The sequence below is a fragment of the Pezoporus wallicus genome, unplaced genomic scaffold, assembly GCF_028554395.1.
Source record: "Pezoporus wallicus isolate ANWC-B61680 ecotype Strahan unplaced genomic scaffold, APGP_CSIRO_Pwel_v1 contig_8403, whole genome shotgun sequence".
Classification (NCBI taxonomy): Eukaryota; Metazoa; Chordata; class Aves; order Psittaciformes; family Psittacidae; genus Pezoporus; species Pezoporus wallicus.
In genome coordinates, this window is record NW_026641953.1 from 468,237 (window position 1) to 474,236 (window position 6,000).

Sequence of the window (6,000 nt, forward strand, 5' to 3'; positions counted from 1 at the left end):
TTATAGACTGCTTTTCTGGAGAGCTGTTTCCTTCTGTTGACCAGGTGCTGGAAGCTGCCCACTGGTAAGGACAGGATGCTGGGAGTACTGGGTTGCCTCTGACAAGAGCCTTTTGCTCCTAACTCACCCTCTCCAAGGAAATTTGACATCAGCACCGGAGGTCACTGCACTGATAGCTCTGGGGGGCAGCAAAAAGAGGTCGGAATAAAGTGACTTAAAAGAAGTCAGGAAGGGACACGTCTGTCCGTTTGTCCCTGTAAGCTATTTTGCAGCCAGCATTTCCCCTCCTTAACTTGCAGTGATTCTAAAAGCATCATGTTGCAAACAGGTAAAATGCCAAGTTCACCTAATCCAGAAGAGAGATCTCTTTGAGACTCCCCTGGGCATTTCCCAGGCTGCCGAGGCACAGCAAATCCTCATGCAGGATGCAAACAGCACCAGCAGCATTGGACCAGGGCTGCCTGGCTTCTGGAAAACTATCTGTGGGGCAGAAATGCTACAAAACCACCAAGCACCCAAGGACCAGGTAAGCTTGGTGCTCCCTCTGATCTCATGGACACCCATCCTCTCCTCCCAGGAGCTGGGATGTTTTAGAGCTCACAGAGGCAATTCACAAAGCTAACTGCAAACTAGAAAACCTTATGTCAGGAAGAAGTCACAAGGCATCCTAACCAGAAGCATATTTGGGGAGTGAGTCAGTGGAGGGGGAAGCAAAAAGAAAGTTGCACCCTTTTACTTGATGAAAAAAGCATATGGCAACAGCCAATATTGTGAACAATATTCCCCATTCCAGCAACCGAGCCAGAAAGAAAACTCATGACTCAACCGTTGCATTTCATCCAAATCTGAAGAAAAAATCTCGTTCAGGAGGGGTATCTTCAGGGAGAGTCAGCAAGAACTGAGTTAGCTGCTTGATTGAGTTGTTTGGAGAGGTTAACATTATTTTGCAGAAGCTTTTAGGTTCATTTTAAAGCCCTGATTTAAACACAGCTTAGACTGTGGAGAAACAAGTGCACTCCACAACCATATATAACGCACAAAATATATTCATTTAAGCTCGTGTACACACATGGTTTCTCCTGATATCACAAAATAAACTCAGGAGGACCTTAACACTTAGACAGAAACAGTTTGCATCCAGAGCTCCTGCTTCCTCCAGAAAGCTGTGAATATGCCACCATAAATCATAAATCCAAGGAGGCCAAGAATGCCATTGCGATTATGGGATCTAACTAGAAACTGGCAAAACATTTACTGCAAGATTTGTACAACTCTGATTTTCTTTGGGTAGCTACAATAAAAGAATGCAGGACCAACGTGGTCTGCAGGCGTTTTCAGGCACTGTCACCTGCTAAGGCTGATCAGAATCAGAATTCACTGCAGGAAGAGGCAGTCTGGGGCAGCAAGTCCTCAACATTTTTTTCCTCAAGGCTTTGTGGTTGCAGATGTCAGAAGCTGCAGTGTTTGGTCAGCCCTGTGACTTATGAAAGAACGTCAATAATCCCTAGAAAGCAGCCTGGCGATGGTGGGTGGGAAGCTATTGCCTGCAAGAGGTCAGACAAGACATATCAGTCCCTTCTGACTTCAACTATCTGACAGTCTCCAAGTTTAGGCAGCTCTGGATAGGGAAGTGGACACTCGTGTTGCCTTAGCATGGAACTGCAGCCCAGCTGCCCCTTAAAGGCTGCCCACTGAAAATGGGCTGGGGACCATGCACCAGGGAACCCCATGACTGGGACAGGCTCCCCAGAGACACACATGTGTGTTGTGGGCTCCCTGCTCCAGTTCTGGGAGGTCCCACCTAAGCAGACAGGATGCAGCCCCCCTTGCAGGACCATCCCTGGGCTGAGTGTGGTCACTGGAGCAATTAAATATCACTGGGACAAGCCTTGCAATAGCAATGCTTTGGGTAAACAGCGGTGCCTTGGTTCAGGTGTGCTCACAGTGTGTAGGAAGGGATCACTCAACCCCAAAGAATAAGAGGGTGCTGGGGGCAGGCACAGGACAGAGCCCCTCGCAGGAGGAAAGGTCTGTAGCTCTCGCCCTGCTTGCTGCCATCCGCCTTGCACCCACATCTCGTGATGGGAGCATCAAGCTACAACATGTGGTGAACACGTGCTGGCTGATACGCATCAGTCTGTTCCACAATGCTGCCAAGCTTTGCCTTGATTTAATCAGCACTTCTGCCTGTTTTCTCTCCCCCCACTCCCCCAAATGCAGATGTGGCCTCTCCAACACGGAGGAGATTGCAGGTTTCTTTCATGACAAGCAGAGCAGGCATCGTTGGAAGGAACGTTTCTATCCTCTTCCCTTTTCTGCAAGCACCACAAAGCAGCTTCACCTCCCTCCCTTTTCCCTGCTGATTTTTAATACTCTAGCTTCATATGAAAAATTAAAACCCCCACACTCGATTGCATGCAACGACCAGTCTGGTAGCCATAAAGGAGAAACTGAGTGTGCCAAGAGACAACTGTCCCATCCAAACACCATGCTTTGTAAACACCAAATATGCAGCTGCTGATTTAGTCTAAGCCCTTCCTGCAAAGCCTAAACACAAGTGTCACATCCAAGCTGTTTAAAGATCCCTTTTCCAACAGTATCACATCTCATACAAACCACAGGGATTAAGTGAAGGACCCTTCATAATCCGGTATCTTAAAACTAGCTGGGGAAATAGCAGTGAAGCGTCACAGTGGCAGTGCTGGAACATGCTCCTGTAAGACACCAGCTGGGGGATAAATGGTTTTGGAAGTGGTCTGAACTTCTTTGCAAATAAGACTAACCATTTCCGTACTGAAAGCACACCTAGCAATGCTGAAAGTATGTTAAGTTTAAAAATAACTCAAGTATTGGTTATTTAAAAGTAATTCTGAATGTGAAATTTTCTGACAAATCCTGCACTATTAAATATTGTGGAAAATTATCTGAGCAGGACATTGGTGTTTTTAGATAGAAACAGGCAGAGCAGCTGCAAGAAATGGTATTTTATTTAAGAAACAGAGAGAGAAGCTAATGTGGGGCAGATGCCCAGAGAATTGCCAAATGAAAACCATCTCTTCAGATAAATCACTGAGGATTTCAAAACCATGCTCCCCTTTCAGCTTGACAGAATGGGAGCGGGCAGATAAAACATTTGTGTACGTTTAAGAGGGCTCTTCCCACCTTGCAGAAAGTTTTGCTATTTACATTTCCACGTCAATTTACAACAGGAAGCAGCTACCCCGGGAGCCGGTGGGGGAGTCTGTTCCTGCCCAGCAGGACACCCAGTGACAAACTGCAGGGCTTGCGGCAGCGGCAAGGGGAAGCCCGGTCCCTCCTCCTGGGATGGCTTTTGTGACACTGGCCTACTCAGCACCCAGGTTTCACGAGCCCTTAGACCATGCCCATGTATGCCAGCTCAGTCATTCCAGGGAGACCTTGGAGCCTTCTGGTACCTAAAACGGGCTACAAGAAAGCTGGTGAGGGGCTTTTTACACGAGAGTATAGGGACAGGACAAGGGGGAATGGCTTTAAACTGACAGAGGGGAGACTTAGATAAGATATTAGGCAGAAGTTCTTCCCTGTGAGGGTGCTGAGGCTCTGGCACAGGTTGCCCAGAGAAGCTGTGGTTGCCCCATCCCTGGCAGTGTTCAAGGCCAGGTTGGACGGGGCTTGGAACAACCTGGTCTAGTGGAAGGTGACCCTGCCCATGGCAGGGGGCTGGAACTGGATGAGCTTTAAGGTCCCTTCCAATCCAAACCATTCTATGATTCACAACTGCCTTTTTCACTATTGATCATAATCAAAATATTGATATTAGATAACCCTAACCCTAACCCCACCTGCTGGGTCCTTACTCTGCAAAACCTGAATATTTGGCATCCAAAGCACTCAGTGCATGTTAGTGACTCAGTTCTGAAAACACAAGCTGTGAAGATACATGAGAGACTATGCAGTCCATCAGCCTCTTTCTGCTGGTAGCACACATCCATTACCAATTTTGGGTAGGCGTGATCGGCAGAAGTAGATGGAAAGAGATCACAAATTTAAAATCAGCAGAGCTACTCTCCTTTCCCCCTTCCTATGGCTTTGGTTTCCAACCAATCTGGGCTTTGCAGACAGAGGAATATGAACAGAAAACCAGAATTCAATCCTCAGATTGCTGAGAGGCTGTTGGGCACAGTCCGGAGCATGTGGCAGTACATGAGAGTGGTATCTGCTTGAAAGATTCCAGGGTTCAGTGCTGGCCAACTGGCAACTCAATGCCAAAGCCTTGCATTTCTCCCACCTAATCTATATTATACATTTTCCACCTAGAAAAAGGTGGGAAGAGCAACGAGTGCTACTTTGAACACAATCCAACACTCACCGATGTCAAGGGAAAGACCTTTGTTTCAGCCAGGTAGGGATCTGGCTGTTAAAGAAATAGCATAAGCAGCACTACATTGGTAGCTCGAGGTGGTCTGTCACGTTACCTGTGATGTCCTATCAGAGAGGAAAAAAAATCTGTTGAAAATTCTTTTTTAAAATGGAAGTCAAGGATTTTCTTTATCAAGGGGTATTGTGAAATGGTAAGGCCCTTTGAATAGCTTCAAGTACAAAGTATGGGACTACTCTGAGATACTGATTTTCAAGCAGATATTGAAAGAGCTGTAAACCCAGCAATAGCAACAAAATGGACATGGGGTCCTTGGAGCTCAAGCATCTGGGCAGAGCTGCAGTCTGTAGAGAAGTTCACACTTCACTTCTCCCATGCCCATGCTCCAGGGAATGGGCAGAATAGCAGAAGAAATGGTATTTTATTTAAGAAACAATGAGAGAAGTTAATGTGTGGCAGATGCCCGGAGAATTCTCAGTGAAATCCCTCTCTTCAGATAAATCACTGAGGATTTCAAAACTGTAAAGAGATTGCTCTCGGGTCATCTCATGTTTGCAGGGAACTCTGACTTTTCACTCAAGGGAAAGGCTTGGCCAAGGTCTGCTAGTCAAGAGCTGCTGTAACTACAGTGGGGGACACAGGACATTATTAGGGCAAAAGGCTGATGTTATAATTCGCTTTCCAGTGGGACTAGAGAGCACCAACCCCCGGGTGAACTGAAACTTTGATAGTCAGGCATTTCTCTCCATGGATTAGGACTTCCCCTGTTATTCCTTGGAAGAGGAGACTATCTCAACACACTGTGAACTTTATGTGCAGTTTTAGGTGCTCCTGCAATAGCACACAGAGAAGCACAAAACACTGTGTTTCTGTAGCAAACTGTGTGTCAGATGGGCTTCCAGGGAATGCAGGAGAAACCCAAAGAGCAATGAACCAGTCTTGGGAGAGGCCAGCCCAGATCCACTGCTTGCTAACAAAATTAATTGACAATGCCAGAAAATGCTTTGTCAGTCCCAGAGTTAAGCTGACTGATGGCAGCAGAGAAGACAAATGCAGTGAGAGAGAACATGCAAACCCATCCTGAAAGCTAAACACATCCAGCTTGGCTTTGCTGATGCTGAGCTTTCAGTTCTCCGGGATCACAATGGTAATACATGCCTCTTGGGCTTCAAGTGGGTTTCAAAAGTTACCCTTAAACTCTTGAGGATGCACAGGCCATGCTCTAACAAGCACAGAGCAAACTTCAACTCTAGTGGACAAAAATCAAAGCAGTAATGAAAACCAAATGCTTCAGAAGAGGCCCTGAATGCAATGGGTAAGAGAGAGCTGTACTAAAAAATACCTATGGAAGAGAGAAGGAAAAGCTAAACAGAAAGGTATTTTTTGTGAAAAACTACTAAATGCAGATCAAAAGTGGAATGCAAGCAAAAGGTCAGGCTGAAGCCCCATCTGAGAAACCAGAAAATGGGATTGTCACATGGGTGCTGTTTAAGAAAAGATTTAAAGCTTTTCACAAGATCGGCAAAGACAACAGGCACAGACTCTTGGGGGGGGGCAATGAAAAGTGGTCACTGCAATTGCAGATGGAGGGCAACCAGTAAGATAATGCTTAGAAAACAGAAAATAACTCGGTACACGTGGCA